Source organism: Hylobates moloch, unplaced genomic scaffold, assembly GCF_009828535.3.
Source record: "Hylobates moloch isolate HMO894 unplaced genomic scaffold, HMol_V3 SCAFFOLD_21, whole genome shotgun sequence".
NCBI lineage: Eukaryota > Metazoa > Chordata > Mammalia > Primates > Hylobatidae > Hylobates > Hylobates moloch.
The window spans coordinates 46712168-46736116 of record NW_026652296.1 but is presented as its reverse complement, the minus strand read 5'-3'; the positions used below and the strand labels follow the sequence as shown (position 1 = coordinate 46736116).

General features: G+C 35.1%; 1 protein-coding gene and 1 pseudogene across 4 annotated transcripts in view; one reads left to right on the top strand and one right to left on the bottom strand.

The window, feature by feature from the left end:
* The window catches only part of MACROD2 (mono-ADP ribosylhydrolase 2), a 2131323-nt gene that overhangs the window by 577820 nt on the left and 1529554 nt on the right, over positions 1–23949 (top strand). The gene's annotated exons all lie outside the window — the stretch shown is intronic.
* On the bottom strand, positions 4779–5217 carry LOC116460988 (RING finger protein 11-like; annotated as a pseudogene).

Here is a 23949-nt window from a genome sequence, read left to right as displayed (position 1 = left end):
TAAGTTTTTATTTTCCTCAAAATAATCCATAACTTAATGTTCTATATACTGAAGGAGTTTGGGTGTTCACAAATACACATATTTATCAAAATTCAATGAATGAATACTTCAGATTTGTGCATTTCATTGTATGTAAATGTAATATAAAGTGGAAGCAAATGTTGAACTATAATTAATCATATGCATGCAAAAGTATTTAAGGAGAATTTTTCTGTGTCTGAAAATCTCTTTGAAATGTACCAAAACCAGATGGATTAAACAATGGATTGAAGGATGGTTAGATTAATAGATATGTGATAAAAGAAGCACAATAGAATAGTCATGGGAGAATCCAGGTGGTGGGTACATGGGATTTTACTCTACAGTTCTTTCAACTTTGCTGCATAATTGAAAAATTTTATAATAGGATATAGGGTAAAATAATCTGCAATTAAATATGGCAATTTTCATACTGTCCCTGCTTTTTGGAAAGTTTTCTTCTAAATTAAATGTGCAATTTTACATAATGAATTAATGAAATGGTAAATTACTATAATTTTTAGATTCTACTGTAGGTTTAATTTTAAAATAATCTTTTATTTTAAAACAACCAATTATGATTCGGAAATGTAATTATGAGATTTTAAAATTTTTTCTGTAGAAAATTGTCCCTTTCGTGCCTCGTTTTCTTTCTCTGTCCTATATAATGGGCACCCCTTATTCTCAAGGCATAGATTCCAAGACCCCTAGTGGATGCCAGAAACCACAGATAGTACCAAACTCTATATATATTATGTTTTCCTATCTGATGATGTAAGTGACTAATGGACTAGTTGTGTATACAGAGTGGGCACACTGGACAAAGTGATGATTCAAATCCCAGGCAGGACAGAACAGCATGAAATTTATAACTAGTTAGCACAGCATGCAATTTATAACTATATTTTCACACAACCACTCTATCTCAAATAATATTCCCTGGTCTCTTTAAGTTTTACATCTTTTAAGCTCTTATATGTAGGGTATCAATTAATTTTAACTGGTTATCGTTTTACTCTACACTTTTTAAGGTGAAGCCACTTAGGATTTTAATGTTTTAATCATACCTAGTTTTTAAAATAATTGGCATATCGATATAATTAAAAGTTCTGTTTTTCTCTCATGGACTATTTCTTCCATACGTTTAGAAACTTCTATTTTACAGTTATAAATAGGAGGTTGTAGAACTATTAAAAGCAACTTAATTGTAAACACAGATGCTCCTCAACTTGCAATGGGGTTATATCCTGATAATCATATTATAAGTTGAAAATATCATTAAGTCAAAAATTTTAAGATAATATTATATCAAAACACCACTTACATTACAATATCAGATGTCTTTGAAGCACAAGTCCTTCTCTCTATAGATAATACTTAGGGAAGATCATGGATTTCATTTCTCCTCGTTTTCTAACATTTCTCTTTCCTATCAGTCTCCTTTGCATCCAGATGAAGTCTTATCAAAAAGAATTTCCCTCAAACATGTCCATATCATTACAGTTTAGTAGACCTCGAGTCAGTCAATTCAACTAATATTCACTAAATGTCTATTTGGCTGGCTTCTTCCTGAGAATCCAGACACAAATAAGACATTATCCCTGCTCTAAAGGAAGTCTCCTGCTCCTATAAAAGGCTCATGTGGCAAAAAGGAGACACGCCAAATGTTAAGTGGAGGAATGTTCCATGTGAATATACTATCCACTGTCTGATGACTCTTTTTGAAACTATTGTTAGGTTGATAAATATATTCTTGGATATTTATTATTAAGTAGCTGAAATAAAAATGGTTCCTTATTTTTTTTTATTTTTATTTTTTTTTTTTAGAAAATAGAGTAGGGCTCAGCATGTGAATTTTGTTTTTAAATCATTTTAATTTTACTTTTTATGGGTGGCAGCATAGTATGGTAGAATGAGCAAAATGAGTTTGAAATCAGACAGATTCTGTCTTCTAATCTTATTAATTCAGTGATCTAGATCTCAGCAACTTATTTAAATCTCCCATGTCTCTCTTTTTTTTTCGGCTATAAGGCGTGGGTAATATAGCTATATGTGTGAGAATTAAAATTTTAATAGAATAATGAGTAAAAGTTTCAAGTCCATATGGTAGGAACCCAGTAAGTAGTGAGCACTCTTATTATTGTTGCGATGATGATGATGATGATGATTTCCATTTGAGTTGCTTGAGAATCAAACCCTGAGACAAAGATTCTCCTATAAGTAATTTATGTAAGAGGTAATCTCAAGGAACACTGGTAGGGGAGTGAAAAAGTAGGGCAGAGAAGGAAAAACGCCAATAAGGAGGGCAACTGGAGTTTAATGATGCTGTGGCGTTCTGAGAGTCAAGTGTACAGAATTTCCCACTAGAGATAAGGGAGCTGGAGTATGTATCCATCAACTCCTGGCAGTCATTAGTTGAGGGCTACTCTGTGGGAGTATTAATTCCTCGGCATTTACAGCCTTCCATTTGCATAGGCAGAGTGGTGTTTGGCAGGCAGAGAAGCTTTCATGCAATGAAATACAAGTGCTAACAGTTGGAAGTCAGCTTGGCCTGCCTGAAATGGTAAGAGCTGAGGGCATATGGGCGGAGCACTAACAGTATCTGTCCAGATGATGATGATGATGATGATGAGACCACTTGATGAAGATGGGAACACTATATTCACTCTCTGAGAGATGAAATATAAGTGTAGCTGATTAAATGTAGGGAGAAGCCTGTCTAGGAAAAAAGACACTGTGGTCTCTGCCCACTCATACACACAATTTACCCCACAGGTTTGAGATTATTCTTGCCCAGGCCAATGAATCATTTTATTGGGCACAGAGTTCTATGCAGGTATCCTGTCTGGTACCTGGGTGGGTTTTGGGTATTGGTGGCTGCTCCTTGGATCTGGGAGTCCAGTTTTCATTTCTCTGAACTCACTTCCTAAAGCGGTGTGCGTTTAGCTAGCAGCCTTGGTCTCAGGTGATCTAGTCATTACAGCCTACAGGATCCGATTCAGCTGTAACCCAAAGGTCATGAGCAGAAGGAACAGCTCCACCAGTCGCTTGCATAGTTTGAGGAGATTTTTTACCATCTTCCAATTTAATTATGGGATGTGGCTTCTGGGCAAGAAAGCAAGTGAGATCTACTTTCTGCATTTTGTTTGGTTGATAATTGAATCATAGTAATTAAGTAATCATGCTGGGTGTAAGCAATAACTTTTATGAACATTAAGATAGTGCATTTCATAACATCTAAATGCTTTGTTTGTTAAAGTTCACTTTTGAGAAACTGCAATCGGTGTTAGGAAAACACTATTAATTTGAAGGTGTGGAAGAGAGAGATAAGGTACCTCATTTAGAATTGTATATGTCAGGTAACTATTATCTCTGGGAAGCAGTGAAGGTGTCTTATTTAATAAATCTCAGAATCTATACAAGCCATAAACCAGTATTTACATATATGGTTGTAGAGATATCTGTATACATGTGCACATATGTTATTTTAGCCATGTTCTAGACACTTACAACAAAGATGGGATTGCATTGACTGGACACTTGTAGTGTAAAAGAAAAAATGTAAACTCTAATCAGTGTTTCATTTACATTTATAAATGCACTGTATTTTTTATTTTGATGAATGGGAACAAATTATTAAGGTAATAATATATTAGCTACAACTATGTTTAAATAAGTCGAGGGAATCAGGTCTCCCTATTAATTTTCAAAGCGTAAGATGCTATCCATCCACATTGTAGGTATTAGGAACTGTTGAAACTCTCTGTAAATATACTAAAAATTTGTTGCAAATGGAAATATGAAGTAATTGCTAGAACTTTTTTTTTGTATTGATAGCATTAAGTATTAAGGCTAGCTGTTTCAGTAGCTATAACCTAGTTATAGCAATATGCATGTGGTTGACTGGTATGTGCTTTGCCACAAAATAGAAGAAAGAATCCTCCAGGAGAAACATTTGCAAATCTGCTTTTCAACAGTAATTAGAAGATGGGTGATATTTTGCTATTGTTCATAAGTGGTTCTCTTAATATTTTGACTGGTTCAAAGGAAAGAAGGGCCAATATCCATCATATATTTTTAGGGAACATGTTTTAGGATTGTGGAGTGAGAAAATAGAGATTACATCTTGCTATCCATATTTTCCGCTTTTCTCTCAGACGGATCCTGATTGTCATCCCTGTTTAGCCTCCTGCCTTTTTACTCAACTCTTCCCCCTACCTGGATGGCTTTCCCTTCTTTTGATCCCAACTTTCCTTTCCTTTGATCTCAGCTAAACTCTTTCAGTTAGCCTACACTTCCATCTTTTATTCTCTCAACTTTTCTTGTCCATAGGGTCATAATTATACTGCACGTAACTTGGGTATCCTCTAATCATTACAAATAATAGCCATTGTTCCTAGCAAAAATGTGTGTTTATGGCAGCAATTACATTTTATGTATCTTTGGTTAGTCCCTGCACAGTGTTGTCTTATAGTAGGTGCTCACCCAATATCTGTCTTTTCTCTTTTTTTTTCAAGATCTAAATACAATTATATTTTTAAACGTTGGGTCCAGGCTTTACATAAAAATATCATCCTACTTTGCCCCCTAAGTTTCTAAAATATCACATACTTTTCCCCCAACATCTGCAGCCATCCAGAAATTTGTTGGAAACTTTTGTGCATTATTTTAATTCCTAATCCCTGTCTCTTTGGGATCAGTGACAAACAATCAAAACCACCAAAATGTGGTTCACTTGAAGTCAGATGAGAGAGCCTGGCTCAATTAATCTCATAGGATGTAAGCAGTACTGCATCAACTGGCTGCATGCAGGAGGGGCATGTGAAGGATCTCATCAACTAGTTATCTATATAATCCTCATGATAAATGTGCATGCATGGCAGAAACTGAATCAGGTCCCCATAAACAAAGTCCATCATACAGATCACATACTCCCAGATCTTTTTTTCTGATCTGATCTATCTCTTCCAGGGTCATAAATCCCTTTAGGCAGATGTTGTATAAGGCTTATTCTTTGAGCTGTCATATTTTGCTTCAGTCAACTGAGCTGCAAACCGAGTCTGGCTAGGTGTTGGATGGTAGAGCTAAACTGGAACTTTTTCCTGATGTGGCAGCAATGGCTCCTGATCTGGCTGTCTCCTCGCCAGAGCTAGCCTGGTGGGACTGAGACACGTGAAGCAGAGAGATGTCATTCGAGGAGTGCAATTATCAGACTGCACTGTAATTGCTTGTTGAATCAGTTATCTGTTATTGCTTAACAAACCACTCCAAAACTTGGTGGCTTACAACAACTTACTATTTCCCATGATCCTGTAGCTTGGTTGGGCTCAGCTGGGAGATTCTCCTCCTTGATTGTGTACCTGAGGTCACTGATACAGTTGCATTCAGCTGAGAACTTAAGAGGGGCTGGAATTTCCAAAATGGCTTCTCTTCTTCTAGCATCTCCTCTGTGTGGCTCTAATCATCCTGCAGTCTCCTGTGGACTTATGGCATCACCATGCTGGGCTCCAAGAGGGGGAAGTGAAAGTACCAGTCCTCCTTAGGGATAGAATAGTAATCCCACATATTACTTCCACAGCATTTGGTTGCTCAAAGCAAATCAAAAGGCCAACTCAGAATTAAAGTGATGGTAAAATAGACTACAACTCTTGATTAGAGGAGAGGCAAAGCCACATCGCAAAGGGGCTTGCATAAAAAATTGGAGGAATTACTGGGGCCATATTTGGAGACTTGGCCCCTTCACACTTTGTATCTGACTTTCTCATACGACTTTTATTTCTTCAGAGCAAGGGCTGTGCCTTCTTTACGTTTTCAGAATCAGAGTATGAAAAATATTTGCTGTTTCTTGAGTAAATGATTACTCCATGATAGTTTTCCCTCTACCCCAACTGCCAGTTATAAACTCAGATTTACATTCAGAGTACTGGTGTGAAGCATTTCTACTATATCTTTTTTTTTCAATCACCTTTTGCATTTATCTTATAAATCTAACACTATAAAATACATTATCTTAGTTTTTTTTTTTTTAGATTAGAATGCTAGCAATTCACTGGGAAGTGATCCCTGGAAGTATTATACAAAGAGAGGAGTGGGGGAAATAAAAAAGAGAATGGATGAGGCTAAAAAAAGGGTGACAAGCAAATTAACCTGGAGCAACTGGGGTTGTTTCTACTGGGGAACTCTGCACGTGCCTTGGAGCTATCCCAGCTGAAGGATGAGGGCACTGGAGGACTTGAATTTCCCAGAAGTTATGGCGCTCCATGCCTACAGGCAAAGCAAGCCCACCCTAGTGGCCAGAGAGAGCCCTCAGGCAAAGAGACACATGTTCTAGAAGTCATACCAACAGCACCGAAATGGTCTAAGTCATGGAGATCTGGGCAGTGCACCAGCAATGACTGCCATGCACACCATTCTTGTCTGAGACATTATCAGAGAACAAACCACACTCAATTTATTGGTGGTATCAAGTATCTAATGAGTTTATAGGCTGGGCTAAAATCTATATTTGGGGGGAGAGGAAGAATTACTTAAGAAGGTAGTTTTTTCATATGTTCTTTGACTCCTTTAAATGTTAATATCATATTGTCCTAACAAAATAATGAAATAGAAAAAAGTAGACCTAAGAATAAATACTGTATATACCAGTTTTCTTTTAAATTAAAATTATTAAATGTGTTTTGTAAACTGTTCTTATCACCTGTCTTATATGTAAATAAGTAATATTTTTACATCAAGCATTTGCAATTGTTTATTGCCTTGCTGTAAAATTGATTATTATGATTATTTTAGTAATTTTTATGTGATTTCTTTTAAATCACATAGGGGTAATTATGCTTGGAAGATTACTTCTACCTTTTTTTTCAGATGTTTTCAAGGCAGAGTCAGAATTAATAAATTTTAGCCCTCTGCCCAATCCATGATAAGGAGGTAAGATTTAGTCATTGATTCACTTAGCATTTACCGGGTATTTATCTTATGTCAGTCACTGTGCTAGCTGCTAGAGTTGCAAAAAGGAATACAACGTGATCTTTGCCCTTGAAAAACTCAAATCTTAGAGTCATTCAAATATCATTGTGGTGAAATCTCTTAATTTATCACCATTGTTATAATGCATAGTATTACTGACACATTGATAACCATTTTCATATCAATTACACCTTTTTATAACCATTTTCATATGAATTACACCTTTTTTTTTTTTTTTTTTTAAGACGGAGTCTTGCTCTGTCACCCAGGCTGGAGTGCAGTGGTGCCATCTCGGCTCACTGCAACCTCCACCTCCCAGGTTCAAGCAGTTCTCCTGCCTCGGCCTCCCGAGTAGCTGGGATTACAGGCGGTTGCCACCATGTCCAGCTAATTTTTGTATTTTTGGTATAGACGGGAGTTTCACCATGTTGGCCAGGCTGGTCTTGAACTCCTGACCTCAGGTAATCCACCCACCTCGGCTTCCCGAAGTGTTGGGATTACAGGCGTGAGCCACTGCACCCAGTCCAATTACACCTTTAAGCCCATGTAGTCAATCATTCAGCTCCACCTCTAATTTAATGGCCTTCCTTTCCCTGTACCTTCCTTCCCTTTCCTGTCCCTTCCTTCACTTTCCTTCCCTTCTCTTTCTGCTATAGACTGAATGTTTGTGTCCTTCTGAAAATTTTTATGTTTAAATCCTAATACCCTATGTGATTGTATTAGGAGGTGGGGCCTTTGGAAGATAATTAGGTCATTTGGAGACCTCCCTCCCTCTTCAGCCATGTGAGGACACAGTGAGAAGAGAAGACATAAGTCTATGAACCAGAAAGCAGTCTCTCACCAGACACCAAATCGGCCAGTGCCTTGAACTTAAACGTTCCTACTACCAGAACTGTGAGAAATAAATTTCCCTCTCCTACTAAATAGTTTTAGCTAAAAGGAGTACCAAGAAAAGCCCTGTCTCCTATTTGGAAAGAAACATAAGGGCCTTGGACTCTAAATTCACAAAAGCAGGGTTTATAGTTTACATCTATTGTTGCGCGTCATTGTAACTCCAGTGCCTGGAAAAGTATCTGATCATAGTCAGTATTCAATGGCCTTAGGTGGAAACTGAAAGCAAGGAGGCATAGTAGAATGTGATTAGAGATGTTGACTGGAGATTTGCATGTTTTATCAGTATCACTTTTTTTTTTTTGAAGCCTAATGATGCTCTGCTTCCTCATAAATTTCATTCCAAATGAAGACAGTAAGTAATTGCATTATTTTTTGAACTGCTTATATTTGCTGTTACCCTTTCTTTTTATGCAGAAGATATTCAAGTTGGAGAGGGAAATTATGATTTTTTTTCCTTTTTCAATGAATGTAACTGTTAATAGGTTTGGATGAGTAACTTCTGTGATATAAGGTCTCTGTACAAGCAGTTGTCATGCTCTGTCAGTCTTTCTATGCAATTTTATCATGTAGATTGTTTTAGAAAACATGAAAATGAAGACTTAATTTGTCCTAGGAATTGGATCCAAAATGTAATGGAATTGGTTCCTTAATGCAGTGCATAGTTGTATAGTGTATATTAAATCAACTTGTGCTTCAATAATCTATTAGTTTTCAAATATTGATTTAAATAATGATATTAAATTATGTATAGTTGAAAAGATGGTATTACTTTCACCGCAATAGATGAATGTCATGAAATCTTCTTCTCTTGTAATGGAATCAGATGTAGAACATGGTAAGAACAGTTCTCTTCACACCTCATAATTTCTGCATAGTAAGTTATGTTGAAGAAAATAGACACATTATGTTGACAATAAATTTTTGTTTACAAATATACCAGATAGCCTGGGATACCGATTGATTGAGGGTGATCACTACTGCCCATCACAACTATTACCTTTTGCAAAGATGGCCGAAGTGGAAGGGAAAACTTTCCTGCACAACTTTTGTGGTGGATTACTGTTGAGATATAGCTATGCATTGGATGTTTTGGAAAAGGAATATATAAGAATAGACCTTTGTATTTATTGAGTAAAATTAAAATTATAAAAGATAAAAAGGCAACTTAATATTCTCTCATTTAAATTTTAATTAACTGTCAATTTTGAATGGTGTTTTCCTGAGCTGTTATCCAGTTACTGCTCTAAAGTTGGCTGTAATTTTATAACATTCTTTTAATGACTGTATATGCATGAATATGTCTGTAGTTATTTTAAAGGTAAAACTCTACTTATTTCACTTTTTTGAGTGAAGTATTAAATTGTGTTCAAGATAGCACTGACTGAATATTGCACTTAATACAAATGTTTAATTTCCTTAATCCTTTTTACAGGTAAAAGTATATGCTTTTTATCCTTTTCCTTAAGATGACAAAGGCTTCTCCTCAGGGAGATCAGAAAGCATAATGACTGGCATGCTGAACCTGGTATCTGAACATTTGTTTTTTATTCTTTATTTCATGTGACCTTGGAATAATTCAATAGCTCCTAGATTTTCTCAAAAATGACTCAATTTTTCATTCATTTCATTTAAATGACCCTTTGAGTTCTCTCTTATGCTACCTGTTTTTATCTTTATATACAGTAAAATTTAAACTATTCATATCTCTATGTGGGGTTGGGGGTGGGGCGGATAAGGGTCATAGAGAAGGCACTTCTTTCTCAGAAAAGTAGCAAATGACCACTCTCTATCCCAAAATAGATTTAGCTACAAGAAGAGTAAAGTGCACATGGAAGAACAAAAAAGCCTTTTGGTATACGAGGATTTCAGACTTTGTTGCGCTTCAGCATCAGTAGAGAGTCTTATTGAAAACACAGTCATGCATCGCTTAAAGACAAGGATATGTTCTGAAAAAAATAGATCATTAGGCAATTATGTTGTTGTGTGAACATCATAGAGTGAACCGACAACACCCTGATGGGATAGCCTACTACGTACCTAGGCTATATGGTATAGCCTACTGCTCCTAGGCTACAAACTTGTATAGCATGTTACTGTAGTGAATACTGTAGGCAATTGTAACAAAATGGTAAGTATTGTGTGTCTAAGCATATCTAAACACAGAAAAGGTACAGTAAAAATATGACACAAAAGATTAAGAAATGGTAATTGTGTATAGGGCACTTACCATGAATGGAGCTTGCAGGACTGAAAGTTGCTTTGGATGAGTCAGTGAGTCAGTGGTGAGTGAATGTGAAGGACTAGGACATTGCTGTATACTACTGTAGACTTTTATAAACACAGTGAACTTAGGCTATGTTAAAGGTATTAAAAATATTTTTTCTTTCCCCAATAATAAATTAACTGTAGCTTACTGTAACTTTTTTACTTTATGTACTTTTAATTATTTTTAACTTTTTTACTCTTTTGTAATAATACTTAGATTAAAGCACAAATACATTGTACAGTTGTACAAAATTTTCTTTATATCCTTATTTTATAAGCTTTTTTCTATTTTAAAATTTCTTTTTTTTTACTTAATTTTATTTTGTTAAAAACTAATACAGAAACACTCACACTAGTCCAGGCATACACTGGACCAGGGTCATCAAAATCACTGTCTTCCACCTCCACATCTTTTCCCAGTGGAATATCTTCAGGGCCAATACATGCATGGAACTGTCATCTCCTATGATAATAGTGCCTTCTTCTGGAATACCTCCTGAAGGACCTGCCTGAGGCTGTTTTATAGTTAACTTTTTTTTTTTTTTTTAGTAAGCAGAAGAAGTATACTCTGAAGCAGCAATCAATACTATGGTAGATACAGAAAGCAGTAATATAGTCTTTCATTATCAATTATTATGTACTGTACATAATTGTATGTACTATACTTTTGTATGACTGGCAGCACAGTAGGTTTGTTTACATCAGTATCATTCATTGTGCTATGATGTCATGATGGCTATGGCATCACTACACAATGGGAACTTTTCAGCTCCACTATAATCTTATGGGACCACCTTGTATATGCAGTCCATCAATGATCAAAATGTTGTTATGTAGTTCATGACTGCACCTACTCCAAAACTACAGAAGTGGAATTTAGAGTCATGGGAAGCTGGATAATGACCATCAAAGTTGGCCTTACATGAGGTAGGACCTGGTCCGATTTGAAGTAAGAAATCAGGGAACTCTCCTTCTACACTTATTTCCTTCCATGGTCTAAGACATTTCAAAATTCTGAGCATGGTTTTCCATTTATCACAGAGTTTAAGTTACTATTCAGTGTTGAAATTCCTGGCCCTCAATGGCATTATGAATCAGCTGTTCACAGAACTCAACTTTCTTGAATGGGTCATTTCCCAGGTCTTCTACAGCTGTTTTGCTCATTTTTAATCCCTTCATTTGCCAGCTTAATATTTGTTAGCTGCTATTATTTGGGAATTCAGTTTTTCTCCTGTGTCCCTACCTTTTGCCAGTTTTTCTCTTCATTCCTCAAAGTCAGTAGTTCTCCTTTCTCAAAGGTTGCCTATGAATCATCCACGATTTGTGTATCACCCTTTGGGAAACACGAATATTTTCAGAACCCTCATTTCTCTGTCCTTAAATGAGGTCAGGAATGATTGCTGATGTTTCCTTTGACTCTGAAGGGCGGGGTCAGGCTAGATGAGAAAATTCTGATAGAATGTGGTGTGCTGTGCTGCTGTCGCCACTTAGCTGGGAGCCTGAAGCTCAGACAGCTAAGTGATTTGCCAGGGCTGTGCAACCCATCTGTGGTGAGAATTCCAAAATTCCAACCTGGAGAATCTGACTTACTCTTTTGGAGAACATTATATTTGATAAACTGGAATCATTGTTTTGGGTGCTCCCGTGGCTCTTTAGGCCAAAATAGTAGAACTTATGACAGTAGTTTGATCTTCAGAAACTCCACTTAACCCCAAACTACCCTCCAGTTTTCAGAGAGCAGTGGGGAAAAGGGAGGGATGAGTGTGTATTGAATTATCTGAATTCTGCCACTTATGCCTAAGAGATATGTATGAGAGAATCTTTACATTTTCTACACATTATTTTAAAATTTATTTTAGTCCTTAAACAACTCTCAGGGGGAAAATAGTACAGAATTAAAAAGAAAGTTCTTAACATTTGTCCCTGAATATATTTTTAGAAAAAGTATACTTGAAATCTGATCACCTATAAGGAAAGATTTATCAGGAGAGTTTAAATTTTTATATTTACTCATATTAAATGCACGTGTGTTTTGAGACCATGGTTTTTTGTTTGTTTTAATATTTTGGGGAGACATACTTCCTTCAAATATATAGGTTAGAGTTAGGGGGTGGGGATGGTTAGTGGTATAAAAAAAAAAGAAAGAATGAATAAGACATATGGTTTGACAGTACAGCAAGGTGACTGTAGTCAACAATGACCTAATTGTATATTTTAAAAAACTACAGGAGTGTAATTGGGTTCGGGTTTGTAACACAAAGAATAAATGCTTGAGGGGAGGGAAACCCCATTCTCCATGATGTGATTATTTTACATTGCATATGCCCGTTTCAAAACATCTCATGTACTCCACAAACATATACACTTTCTATGTACCCCCAAAATTAAAAGAATATATAAGTTTAAATTAGAATTCCCCCAAATTCTAGTAGTAGAATATATTCTTTTAAAATTCCAGTAGAATTTGGGGGAATTCTAATTTAAACCAATTCTGGTGTTCCTGAGTTACGTGAGCTCCTCCAGTTCCACTGTTTTGTCATTGCCAACTCAGGGGGTCAAATGTGTACTTATTTAGCATTTTCTGAGCCAGGTACTGGCTCTGAGAGGTACATACTTTCATCTAATTCTTCAAGAGAATTAAAAGCTCCCGGAGCCCATATGTTATAGACAAGGAAACTGAGGTTCTGAGATGTTGAGTAGCTTACTCACGGTGGACCTGAGACTCTAAATTAGGTTCATCCTCCTTGAAGACACCTACATTCCTTTTATTCCCATAAAATAGCACATCCAGCCAGCATTCCATCCCAGATATTGGCACTAAGGAGAGGCCTGGGAAAGGGCATGGACACTTTCTGTTAGGTACATGGGGGACATTGTGCTCTAGCTTATACATGACTGTAAAGGCGCAAATGAAAACTGTCCCTTTATTAGTGCATTTTCTTCTGCATGGTTATCTGGGATGAGTATGTGGTGAGGTGGGGCTGTGGGCGGAAGCTGCTGCAATTAGTTTTGCCTCAGGTAGAATGCTGACATCAGTTGTAATGAGATTAAAATCTTCTACTCAGCTGTTGCTTGAAATATTCTGTTGTGTTCTCATCCAACTGTTTTAACTAATTGAAGTGACTTAACCATATAATTATTTTCAAATGTTTACATTACTTTTAGATAAATATAAATGAATGTTTGCCTGCATATGAACAACAAAAGGAATAATTTGGTACCTTCACCCAAATAGTCAAACCCTCTACGGTATTGGTAGAAACATCAGAGTGTATCAGTGAAGGTCAAAGGACACAAATAGGCATTTTTAAATAACTAAAATGAAATATTACTTTCAGTTCCACCAAAATGGAGTAGCCTCATTCCTTCCAGGTTCTCTCCCTTATAACTAAAAATTTCTGGATACAATGCTATGAAGATGGTAAGGAAGTCTCTCAAAGATCAAAAGAAGAGGGTGAACTGCTAGGAATTTTTGGAACTTGAACTACAAAGCAGTGAGTTCCTTGAATTTTTGTGTTATCTGTCATATATCCTGAGCTAGGTGCTGCAGAAGCCTCCAAACTGCCAGAGCTGCCAGAAAGTACAGATGAAGAAGCTCCAAGAAAATCTTGTTTTCTTTAGGCAAAGGACCAGGTGAAGGGTGGCTTTACACCAGAAAATTTTTGGCAGTATCTGCCAAACACCACTGGAAAACTCACATCTTACTCCCTCCATGATTTCAGTGGTGCTAAACAGAATTTGATCCCATCATTCCCATATGTTGATACTATTAGACTTGATGAGTTACATGGGTATATTGTTATTTTCTAGAGCAGCTGCTAAGAAAACTATACAAAGCAATATACTTTTAAAAAGATAAAGAAATCAAGATAGAAATTTTTAATGTGATCAAGTCACCCAAAGGAAAGTAAGAGAAACAGAGGAAGCAAAGAGAAAACAAGTAATAAAATGACAGTCTTAAGCCCTAATATGTCAATAAACCCAATTTTATTACTTTAAATTTAAATGATCTATGGAAATGCAAGGGACCCAGGATAGTTCAAACAGTTTTAAAATGGAAGAACCAAGTTTGAATACTTAGATTTTCTGATTTTAAAACTGTAAGACTATGGTAATGAAGACAACATGGGGCTGGCCTAAGGATAAACAGATAGATTTGATGGAATAGAATTAAGAGTTCAGAAATAAAGCCTTCCATTGATGGCCAATTGATTTGCAACAAGAGTGCCAAGACAATTCAATGGGGGAAAGAATAGTGTTTTTGACAAATGGTACTGGGCTAACTGGATATCCACATGCAAAAGAATGAAGTTAGATCCCTTCCTTACACCATATATAAAAATTAACTCTGAATGGATCATAGATCTAAGTGGAAGAACTAAAGCTATAAAACTCTCAGAAGGAAGCATAGGTGTAAAATTCATGACCTTGTGCAATGAATTCTTAGATATGATACCAAAAGTACAAGCACTGACAACAAAAAGAAAGATACATACACTGGACTTTATCTAAATTGAAACTTTTGTGCTTCAAATCACACCATAAAGAAAGTAAATACAGGTCACAGAATGGGAGGAAATATTTGTAAAGCATAAATCTGTTAAGAAACTTGTATCCAAAATACATAAAGTACTTGTAAACCTCATTAATTAAAAGACAGATAACACAATTTTAGATTAGGCAAGGGTTCTGAATAGATATTTCTCCATGTAAGTTATTCAAATTGCTAAGAAGCACATGAAAAGATGCTGAACATCATTAGCTCTCAGGGAAATGTAAATCAAAACCACAACGAGAAGCCACTTTTATTCACTAGGATAGCTATTACCAAAAAAGGCAGATAATAAGAATTGTTGACCAAGATAAGGAGAAACTAGAACACTTACCCATTGCTGGTGGGATTGTAAGATGGTGCAGTCACTGTGAAAAATGGTATAGCAGTTCATCAAATTGTTAAACATAGAATTACTATATTAGCTGGCAATTCTACTCATAGGTATATACCCAAGAGATTTAAAAAATTTGCATAAAAACTTGCATATTAATTTTCTTACCAATGTTATTCATAATAGCCCCAAAATGGAACAACCTAAATGTCCATCACCTCATGAATGGATAAACAAAATATATCCATAAAATGGAAAATTTTTCATGCTTAAAAAGGAATCGAGTACTGATACAAGATAAATGAACTTTGGAAAACTTACGCTGAATGAAAAAAAAGCTAGTCATAAGAGACTACATATTGTATGATTCCATTTATATGAAATGTCTAGAATAGGCAAATCTGTAGAGGCCATAAGCAGATTACTGATTGTTGGGGGAAATAGGGAGTGAATACAAATGGCATGAGTTTCTTTGGGGGATGAAGAAAATGTTCAGAAATTGATTGTGGTAATGGTTGAAAGTCTATGAACATACAAAAACCATTTAATCGTGTATTTTTCAAGGGCCTGGTATGTGAATCAATAAAGCTAAAAATGTAAATGGTCTAAATAAACTAATTAAAAGACAGATTTTGACATAATAGATAAAAAACATGGCCAACCATATGCTGTCTATAAAAAATTTGCTTCAAATACAACAATATAGGTAGGTTGAAAGTAAAAGCATGGAAAAATACATACCATGTAAACATTAATTTAAGGAAAAAAATTGTTATATTCTTACCAGATAAACTCAGAGCAAAGAAACATTATTAGAGCTAAAGAGAGACATTGTATAATTATAAAAAGAACAATTTATCAGGAAAACATAACTATTGTAAATGTGTGCACATCAAATAATAGTGCCTGGAAATATGTGAAGCAAAATGAAACATTACATCTAAATTTTCTTAAATTCTTTAAACCTTACTCCACGTATAATAGTCGTTAATTATGGCATAAACTAAAATATTTATGTCTATACTAAGTTTCATTCCTGAAAGAGCTGCTTCTGTCTTTTTATCCTCAAAATACAATGTTGTATTAGGTATTGAAGTGTTTGTGTATGTGTGTGTGTATTTATACCATATAGACAAGGTCTATGATTCTGTAATCATAGAACTTAGTGATGTGATCCTTTTCAAGCTTCGTATTATAACACACACAGAGACACAAAGATTCACAAATGTACTGAATCAATTTAATTCCATGAGTTGTAACGTTCTTGATACCATATTTGTTCTAAAGCAGCATTTCTTAGTAATTAAAATGAATGAGAAGATCTCTACCTAAAGAGATAGTATGAACTTTAAAAGCAGAAGCAAAGTTTAGTATTTATATTTGGTAGCAATAAACTACCTGTTAGAAATATTTATCAAGTGAAGATATAATTGCCTGCTCTGTCAACCTCATAAGTATAAAAATTGTGTTCTTTGAATTTACACTTTTTAAGGGATGTATATTAAACATTTTAACAGTGTATTTTTTTCTATATTAAAATATATGAATTTAATTTACACAAATAATTTATTTTACATAAAAAAGTTCTAGCTAGCATCTAGCAGTTTTAATACCTTACACATTTTAATCATACCTGCTAGAGCAAGTAATCTCTAGGGTGGTCAGCTATGGAAGAGGATAAAGTTAGTAGACCTACTAACTTTATAGCTCATATATTTTGGTTATATACTCGAATTCCTATTACTCGATGCTTCAAGCATTATCTTTTAACCTCTGTATACAAAATTAGAATAGCAGCACGTTTACACTTTTCTACTTGTTCTCCCTCTACTTTGTGTTTTTATAACTTACTGATACTAAAATGTTCCAAGCGTATAATATTTTTATGTTCTGTAACTATAATTCTCATATTTTTTTTCTTTAGTTATATACATAAATCATTTTAGGGCTGACCTCCAAATTTTTACAATAGAGTCTCATTCTATAAGTTGACTGGAATAATTTCTAACAACATGAATCATGTATGACTTGTACATACCCTTTGGGAAATACCAGGGTTCTCAGAGGTTTTACTTGTGTCATTAAATGGAAACAGTAATGGCTGCTACCATTTCTCTTCTCTGTCTCTCCGGTGTCAAACAGGGCTCAGGGGTCCTGCAATCTGGACCTTTTTCTTTTCTCTGTCTATTCACATTTCTCTTTGTTTTGACCTCCTGAATGTGAAAATGTTTAATAGCATGTATATTTACATATTTAAGTGTTCCAGCTCTACTGCTTAGTTCTTAATAGTATCTTACCTGCGCATTTTCACCAACCAAAGATTCTGAGAGGACAAAAGAGGGGACAAGAACTTGCTATCTGTTTTAAAGAATTTTCTATAGAGACCTTTTAAAAGTAGGATGATTAGGATTTTATTAAAAAGAATTTTAAATATGTTAAAAGCATGAGTTTTTGCAGCTGCTAGGCAGAAAGATTTGCTTGCTAACCACACTTTGTTTCTTGGGAATGAATGATTGTACTTAATGTACACACACACACACATGCACACACACACACACACAGGTGCACGCATGTGTGTATACATGCCTGGATATACAGGCACTAAAGATAGGATAAAAAACTGACCTCTAGAATATTCAGATACAGACATCATTCTGTGGCTGCCTCACCAAATCATATGTGGTTGGATATAAGAAATTACAGCCTATTTCTGGGATTTACAGAGATAAGCAAAGGGAAAAATAGGAAATTTTAAAATGTCACAACTCATTTTATTAATGATATTACTCAGCTTTATTATTTTAGATAGTAATGCATTTCATGTTTGAATATCACAAAGAAAACTTTTCTGAAGTGATTTTCTTGAGAATATTGTTATACATGTTTTCTGCATCCTCCCATAGATCTATGAACATAAGAGTTTGTCATATTTTACCTATCCTGTTACCACTACCTGTGGACAGTGTTAATTGATTTCTAGGAAATGCCAACACTTATTTTAGCACTAATTTCACAGAGTCATTTATTTCCAAGGTTTACATAACAGTAAATAAACTAATAAAATATATTGAATTTAATTTGCCTTTTTACCTCTTAATTTCTCTCTTATTAATAGGCTTTAGAATTTGACCTTATTAATATACTAGGAAACTCAGAAACTATTTTCATGAAATAATGTTTGACTTATTTTCATTCATTTGATATGACAGGAGCTTTAACAGATGGACTGTCAGATCCAAATAAAGTTTTATTGCTTTATTGTTATGTGCAATAATTAAGATATTGTTCAGATAGATTGACACCTAGACTCTGGGAGACTTATGGTGTGGTGGTGTCTAGATAGAGGTATATGGAGAATTCGTAATACTGCATGCGTACCAAAGAACACCTGTATTGTTATAATTTGTATGTAAATTGTATATGAACAATTGTTTATAATCTAAAGTAATATTATTTAGAAGCATTTTATTACATTTATTTTTAGATTCGTAACCTGATTAGTAGAAGACTACCTTTTTCAAATTTTTCTTTTTAAATATCTTGATTTTTGAGAAATTTTAGTTCACTCTTAAGTTCCCTTAAGATTATGGAGTAGAAACCACTGTAAGCTTAGGAAAATATTTTGAAATAATTTGTGAAATACCTTTTTGTATCCCAATAATTTCTATTGTCATGAGCTTTTGAATGTTAACAAAATGACTTTCATCTCTATGTTAGGTTTGGGGGCGGGGTATACAAATGTTATATTTTTATTTTCAGTACAGTACAGGATTCTACAGGGGTTTTCATTGTTCATTTGAGGGGTAAACTTTTTATTTGCTTTTCTAATAGCTAAGAGGTATTATAAATTTTGATGGTATTATTATCTCAGTTTGCATATGTTTCACTTGTAAATATTGTATTCATGAAGAAGAAACACCACAATTTAAACACATAATATACTTCATGTGAGTTACTTGAAAATGACAAATCGAAATCTGTCATGTAATAGGAAAACTATGCTTTGAAGCATAATCTTTAGTGCTTCCTCTTCTCTATTATAGCTTAAACTGTACTCTGCGTGTCATATATAAAGAATGAACTTTGCAGTCAGTTAAAAAAGCTGAAACAATTGGTATGAGAAACATACCAAGAAAATATTCTAATCATAATTCCAAGTTGAGGTCAGAAAAATAAATAAACCAGAATATGAGCCATAATCTTTTTATTTATTTTTTTAACTTTAATAGCCCTTAGCAATAATCAACAATTTACTGATTCAACAGGAAACATGTTACTCTACTGCCATCTGTGTATTCTGAATAGAACCTATGCCTCTGGAGGAGCAAAAGGCATAACGATTGGATAGACGTTTTGGCAGAAAAACCACTTTTTAATGTCTTGGGATTTGGGAGGTAAAACCAATGGCCATAATTTTGAAACATCTGCTCTTTTCATGATCTCGTCTACATGGAAAGAGATTTGGAAATAGAACATCCTCAAGCATTATTTTTTTGCAGTGATAAAAAAATTTCATTTTGTCTAAATGTGTAAGTAGAGTCAAATTCACTTCTTAGTAAAACCTATTATACCATTATACAAACATGTAGCTTGCTTCTTTTGAATTCAACATTATCTTAAGTTGGTATATTTATTGTTTATACATCTGCCTACAACCAAAAAGAAGGTGAGGAGTTTTACACAAAAGGAGTATAGATATAATTTTTAAAAATTGTTAAGTAACACTTGACAGCAAAAGGATGATTGCACCACAATACATTTGTCAGGGATAGCAACTGTAGTTGGCAATAAAAATGAGGCCTATATGCTCCAACCCTGGGTCATCTTTCTACTGTTTGAAATTGGTATCCAACTATCTATTGGATGAATGTCCTTCTTATGGAAATAAGAAGTGAGATTTTTAGTCAATCACCCTAGACCCTAAATTGGTTAAATTTAAAAATGAATGGGTCTGCTCTCCTTCTTGCTGGGTCTCTTGGCTTCCTGGGTTGTTTCCATCCTTTCTCATTCTTTCTTTCCCCTCAGAGTCAGGGACTCTAGAGGAAAACCTTTCTCTGGATTTGTTGCCTGTCATGTTCTTGCCAGTCTTCTTCTGGGGATATGCTAGATTCTGGTTTTGTGCTCTTTTGCCTTGCTCAGTATGAACTTATGGAAATTTGGTGTGGTCTGGTCTGAGCTTTCTGAGCCCCGTGTCTGCCCCATTCCTCCTGGATCTGATTTACCTTTTATCTCAGCATTGGCATAAAATGAGTCAGGACCTGCAGTCACAGCCTTACTTGGGCTAAATTAGACTGTAGACCTTACCATTGCAGGAGTAGGGTGGAATTGAGCTCAATTCTGCCCTCATATTCCAGCCCTCCTAATTGATTTTCCACCAGCATCTTCCCCAGGTTGTTCCCTCCTCCTCTGCCTGTATGACTGACTGGCAGCATGAAGCTAGGTACATTAGTCCCTTGTAGGGGGCAAAGTTCTTGCACAAGTTTCCAGGAAGCCAAGTCCAAAAGAAAAAAAAGACACAAGATGGTAATATGCAGGGGAGAAAGAACGTCTCCAAAAGGGAATGGAATTTATTTTAGATCTAGAAAAATGTCTTTATTATTTTAATAAGTAAAATATTTAAACGCTAACAGTAATAAGCACCACTACACATCTATTAGAGTGGCTAAGATTGAAAAATGCTGACAGTACCAAAGTCTGGTGAGAGTGCAGAGAAACTGGATCTCTCATTGTTGGTAGGATCATAAAATGGTGCCACACTACATCAAGGAGTTTGGCAGTTACTCTTTTTAAAAAGAAAAAAAATTAGTTAAACTTTTTATTTTGAGATAATTGTTACTTCATATGCAGTTGTAAGGACTAATGAGATCCCATTTATGCTTGACTCAGTTTCCCCCAATGATAACATTTTCAGAATTACAGTTCAATATCAATTCCATAATTTCTATTTGGTTCTTTTTTTATAAGTTCTATTTCTTCTCAAATTCTAGTTTTTCATTGGTAAAGCCATAGTGCAGTATCACTGCTAGGTTATTAACATTGACAGTCAAGCTATGCAATCCTATCAAATTACCAACATCATTTTTCCCAGAATTAGAAAAAAAATCTTAAAATTCATGTGGAATCAAAAAAGAGCCTGAATAGTGAAAGCAATCCTAAGCAAAAAGGATAAAGCTGGTGGTATTACATTACTTGACTTCTAACTATACCACAAGGTATAGTACCCAAAACAGCATGGTACTGGTATAAAACTAGACACAGATCAATGGAACAGAATAGAGAACCCAAAAATAAGGCTAATACCTACAACTACCTGATATTTGATAAAGTCAACACAGATATATGCTGGGAAACAAACATCCTCTTCAATAAATGGTGCTGGGAGAATTGGAGAGCCATATGCAGAAAAATGAAACTGGACCCCTATCTTGTACCGTATATAAAAATTAACTAAATATGGACTAAAGGCTTAAATGTAAGACCAAAAACAATAAAAGTCCCAGAAGAAAACCTAGGAAAAACTCTTTTGGATATTGTCCTAAGCATAGGCAAAGAGTTTATGACTAAGTCCTCAGAAAAACAACAAAAACAAAAATAGAAAAATTAGACTTAATTAAATGCAACAGCTTCTGCACAGCTAACGAAGTAATTAACAGAGTAAAAAGACAACATATAGAATGGGAGAAAATATTTGCAAACAATGCATCTGGACAAAGGTCTAATATCCAGAATCTACAAAGAACTCAAATAACAAGAAAAAAACAAATAACTCTGTTAAAAAGTGGGCAAAGGACACGAACAGACGTATTTCAAAAGAAGACATACAAGCACCCAACAAACATGAAAAAATGCTCAACATCACTAATCATCAGGGAAATGCAAATTAAAGCCACAATACCATTTCACAACAGTCAGAATAGCTATTAAAAAGTCAAAAGCAATACATGCTGGCAAGGATATAGAGAAAAGAAAATTCTTATACACTGTCGGTGGGAAGGTAAATTGTGCAACCTCTTTGGAAAACTGTGGAGATTTCTCAAAGAACTAAAAATAGAACTATCGTACTATCCATGTATCCTACTTCTAGGTATGTATCCAAAGGAAAATAAATCATATCAAAAAGACCCCTGTGCTCATATGTTTAATAGCAGCACCATTCACAAAAGCAGAGTCATGGAATCAACCTAAATGTTGATCGAGGAATGACTGGATGAAAATATGGCATATATATACCATGGAATACTACTCTGCCCTAAAAAAGAATGAAATCATGTCTTTTGCCGCAACATGGATAGAACAGGAGACCATTATCCTAACTGAAATGACTCAGAAACAGAAAGTCAAAAACCACGTGTTCTCACTTAAGGTGGGAGCTAAACAAAGGACATACATGGACATGCAGAGTGGAATAATAGACATTGTGGACTCCAGATGGTGAGAAGATGGGAAGGTGGGAAGGGGACGAGGGATAAAATACTACCTATTGGGTACAGTGTGCACTATTTGGGTGATAGGTACACCAAAAGCCCAGGCTTTACCACTACACCCCATATCCATGTAACACAACTGAACTTATACTCCTAAATCTATAAAAATATAAAAAAAAAATTTTTTTTGATGTAACATTTTCATCACCACAAGGATTCCTCTTGTTTTCCTTTTGTAGCCACATTCATTTCCCTCCCACCCCGCCCCCTCTTTAAACCTTTTGTCATTTCAAGAATGTTATATAAGTAGAATAATATAATGTAAACCTTTGGGATTGGCTTTTTTCCCCTCAGCATGAATCTCAGAAAATTCCTCTAGATTGTTGCATATATCAATAGTTGGTTCTTACAAGTCCTAAACTATTCTAAAATCAAAATTTGTCAACAATAATATTTTTAAACAGTGCTAACGTAACAATGTTATTAAAGTTCTTAAAAAATGTTGAAATTTTCTTCTACATAAAAAGTTAAACATTTTATACGGTGTGTTGATTATGCTCCATTTACTCTCCTCCTACTCTAAATCCCCCTGCCTTTCCCTGGCTTGCTCCATGACCCAAGGGGCTTACTTTTGTGGAATGTATCATCTGGGCCCCTCCTCTTCCACATATCCAGCTCAACAGAGTTTAGTTCCTTCCTTTCTTTTTACCCCTAAGACCTAGAGGTTGAGACAGCATTTTCTTATTGTTGGAACATTTGTTGATGCCTTTAATCTTCCTGCATCTTTGGACATGGCTCCTTTATTTAATTCCTGTCACTCAAAGTTAAAAGCCTTTGAGTGTACTATCTGTTTCCTGACAGGACCTTGATACATTTAACAAAAAATAGATAAATGGGATGACAAATGATATACTGGGCAAATATTTGTAACTCTTGTGATAAATATAGGTTTATTTTCCATAATATACAAAGAGTTCCTACAAAAGGAAAATAAAAAACCAAATGACCAAAAGAAAAACGGGCAAAGGGTATGAACAAGCATGTTACAGAAGACAAATTCCAAATGGTAAATAAGCATGAAAACATGCTTCTGCATTAGTATTCAGAGAAATTTGTATTTCTGTAGTCCTAGCTACTGGGGAGGCTGAGTCAGGAGGATCACTAAAGCCCAGGAGTTCTAGGCTTCTGTGTGTTATGATCATGCTTATCAATAGCCACTGCACTCCAGCTTGGCAGCATAACAGGACCCCACCTCGAAAAAAAAATTAGGATTGCTGAGTCAAAAGTTATGTGTTTGTCTTTTTAACTGATTATGTGAGATTGCTTTAAAAAGACATTGCAACAATTTACACTAAAGCAACAAGATACATTTTTCAACCATAAGATGGGTCAGATTCCCCTTTAGGACTGAAGCACTCTGCCTTCTGCTGAGAGTTTGGTCAGGCAATAATTTTCAGCTGATTCCTTCTCCAAGAATTTTCCTCAGAGACAGCTGC